The following is a 3,601-nucleotide window of genomic DNA, read 5'->3' on the forward strand; positions in this document are numbered from 1 at the left end:
CTCCTCCTCAACCCTCCCTCACCCCTCCCCCCCAACCTCTCCCAGCTTAAGGAAATGTCAGGACAGGGTGAATGGGCGACTGCCAGACAGAAGAAGGGGACCGACCAGGCAGGTCAAGAGGGAATTCCCCAAATGTAGGTCAATTGCAAACCAAAATGATGGCTCATTTGTGGAGCCCAGCCAGAGCCAATGCCATGGCATTGTGGGTGTTCCAGATACTCAGGTTGAGGGTGAGGGAGGAAGAAGTGTGGAAGGACGGTAGTGATCGGGGAGTCACTTGTGAGGGCATTTGAAAGCTGTGATGTATCAATGTGTTGCCTCCTGGGTGCCAGAGCCTGATGTGTCATGGAATTACTGAAAGGCACTGGGACGGGGAACAGTGGATAGCTGGAAGCTATGGTCCATGTTGGGACCAGTGACAGAGGGAGAAAGAGAAATGAGGTCCTGCAAGCAGACCTAGGGAGTTAGGTCAGAAATTGGAAGGCAGACCTTTAAAGATAGCAACCTCTGGATGTTTCTTAGTGTCATGGAGTAGAGAGTATGAGAATGGAAGGGTAGAGTAGATCAATGTGTCACTGGAGAGATGGTGCAGGAAACCAAGCTTTCAATTCTAGAGACGGTGGGCCCTGTATAAGTTGGATGGGTTAGATCTGAACAGACACAGGAGCATGCTCCGTACAGGAGTATGATATCATAGCTGTAACTGAGACTTGGCTGAAAGATAGACATGACTAGCAGCCTAACATTATTGGGCATTCAGGTGAGATAGAGAGGGGGATAGAAGAGAAAGGAGGTTTCACAATATTGATCAAAGAATCAATTATCACAGTGAGGAGGGAACGCCATCTTGGAGAGATCATCAAATGAATATAGCTTTTTACCAATTACACAAAAGGGATAAACTTGCTGTTGGGTGTATCATAGTTAGGGAGAGATCAGTGGTCAAATACGTAATCAAACTTCAGAGATTTGATTGAAGATTTCATTGCTTTCTTGTGGAATAGATGATGATCAATAATAGAGTAATGTATCCAAAAATCAAAACCTCATGCCCTGAAGCACAGCAGCATCAACTCAGGGGAGGAGGAACTGGAAAACTCAGGAGGATGTTTATGTGGAATGCACACACAGGGTGACACCAGAGTAATTTTCCCAGAAATGACAATTTGCAGGAAAGTTACTGTGGTACCACAGACCCTTGCGGCGTCTCACTACATGTACAACATGTCCAGAGGGAAGGTTATTGTCCACATGTTCAGCAACCTTTTTTGCATCAGACCAGCCATCTTTCCCCTCCATTAAATGCTTTATGTAACTTTCATTAATTGGTTTTGGATCAATTGCATAGGAGACAACAGCATTAACCCCATTGCGTCTGAAAAAGTGAAAATAATTGGGGCCAATGACACAGTGATTGTTGAAGCCACTGACAGGGTTATAGACCCGTACAGACCATTTAACCCAGTCATATTTTTTTGATAAACCATTGAGAATGTAACTTACACATTCACAGTTATTTCTTCCCTGAATTGGTTTTTCAGATTCTCCTCAATGGGGAAGAACTGATTATTGACTGTGCTTTGGTCGATAGCCTGAAGCACTTGCTGAATCTGACCTGAAATGACATCCAGCTTATTCTTGACTATCTGGAACTGCTCCTTCATATATCTCAGCTCCTCACTCTCCACATTACCCATAGCAAGTTTAACAATTGCTGCTGCTACCCCAAAGATAGCTCCTACTGCTCCAGCAGCAGAGGCGAATTTTCCTAAACTCTCAACAGCTGACATCGCATTTCTCACTGCAACCATTGCAGTTACAACCTCGGTGCTGGCTTTTGCCAGTTCCAGGGAATCTCCTGCTGTTCCTGCCATACTGATGGGCTGAGCACTGTGTTTGGATGGTCGTTTCCTTCAGTTGTCCCTGAAAAAAAGGATTAAAGTTTATTTATGACTCCACAATGTATCAGGGAGAGTGAAGACCTTAAGAACTGGGAGCACACGTAGGCCATTCAGCCCCTTGAATCTGCTCCACCTTTTAAATGATCACAGCTGATTTCATTCTCAGCCTCAACTTCACTTCCCTGCCTGCTCTCCATAACCATACAACCCAATAATAAATAAACATTTATCTGTCTCCTCCTTAAATTTACTAACGTCCCAGCATCCACTGCAGTTGGCAGGAGGGAATTCCACACAATCTTGACCCTTTGAGCAAAGTAATTCCTCCCTACCTCAGTTTTAAATCTGCTACCCCTTATCCTAAAGGTATCACCTTATATTCTAGATAGCCATGTGAGGAAATATTCTCTCTGCAGTGACTTTGTCAATTCCCTTTGTCAATCCCTTATACACCTGAGTGAAATCGCCTCTCATTCTTCTAAACTCCAGAGAGAACGGGCCTAAACTGCTCAATCTCTCTGCATGTCTGGAAACCCCTGATGTCTGGAATCAATATAGAACTCTGTGGGAAGCTCGGGAAGTGATTGCTGGGCCCTTTGCTGAGATATTTGTATCATCGATAGTCACAGGTGAGGTGCCGGAAGACTGGAGGTTGGCTAATGTGGTGCCACTGTTTAAGAAGGGTGATAAGGACAAGCCAGGGAACTATAGACCAATGAGCCCGACGTCGGTGGTGGGCAAGTTGTTGGAGGGAATCCTGAGGGACAGGATGTACATGTATTTGGAAAGGCAAGGACTGATTAGGGATAGTCAACATGGCTTTGTGTGTGGAAATCAGGTCTCACAAACTTGATTGAGTTTCTTGAAGAAATAACAAAGAAGATTGATGAGGGCAGAGGGATAGATGTGATCTATATGGACTTCAGTAAGACATTGAGTTTCTTACAAAGAAGATTGATGAGGGCAGAGGGATAGATGTGATCTATATGGACTTCAGTAAGACATTTGACAAGGTTGACAAGGTGAAACTGGTTAGCAAGGTTAGATCTGATGGAATACAGGGACAACTGGCTATTTGGATACAGAACTGTCTCAAAGGTAAAAGACAGAGGGTAGTGATGGAGGATTGTTTTTCAGACTGGAGGTCTGTGACCAGTGGAGTACCACAAGGCTCAGTGCTGGGACACTACTTTTCATCATTTATGTAAAGGATTTGGATGTGAGCATAAGAAGTGTCGTTAGTAAGTTTGCAGATGACACCAAAATTGGAGGTATAGTGGACAGCGAAGAAGGTTACCTCTGATTACAACAGGATCTGGACCAGATGAGCTAATGGGCTGAGAAATGGCAGATGAAGTTTAATTCAGATAAATGTGAGGTGCTGCATTTTGGGAAAGCAAATCTTAGCATGACTTATACACTTAATGGTGACGTCCTTGGGAGTGTTGCTGAACAAAGAGACCTTGGAGTACAGGTTCATAGCTCCTTGAAAGTGAAGTCACAGGTAGATAGGATAGCGAAGAAGGCATTTAGTATGCTTTCCTTTATTGGTCAGAGTGCTGAGTACAGGAGTTGAGAGGTCATGTCGTGGCTGTACAGGACATTGGTTAGACCACTTTTGGAATATTGCGTGCAGTTCTGGTCTCCTTCCTGTCAGAAAGATGTTGTGAAACTTGAAAGGGTTCAGAAAAGATTTACAA

At 44.2% G+C, this 3,601-nt stretch overlaps 1 pseudogene; it reads right to left on the bottom strand.

The window, feature by feature from the left end:
• Positions 1 to 6: 6 nt before the first annotated feature.
• LOC122546194 lies at positions 7 to 2,067 on the bottom strand (annotated as a pseudogene).
• Between the last annotated feature and the right edge of the window lie 1,534 nt (positions 2,068 to 3,601).

The sequence above is a fragment of the Chiloscyllium plagiosum genome, unplaced genomic scaffold (genome assembly GCF_004010195.1).
Source record: "Chiloscyllium plagiosum isolate BGI_BamShark_2017 unplaced genomic scaffold, ASM401019v2 scaf_80655, whole genome shotgun sequence".
Taxonomy (NCBI): domain Eukaryota; kingdom Metazoa; phylum Chordata; class Chondrichthyes; order Orectolobiformes; family Hemiscylliidae; genus Chiloscyllium; species Chiloscyllium plagiosum.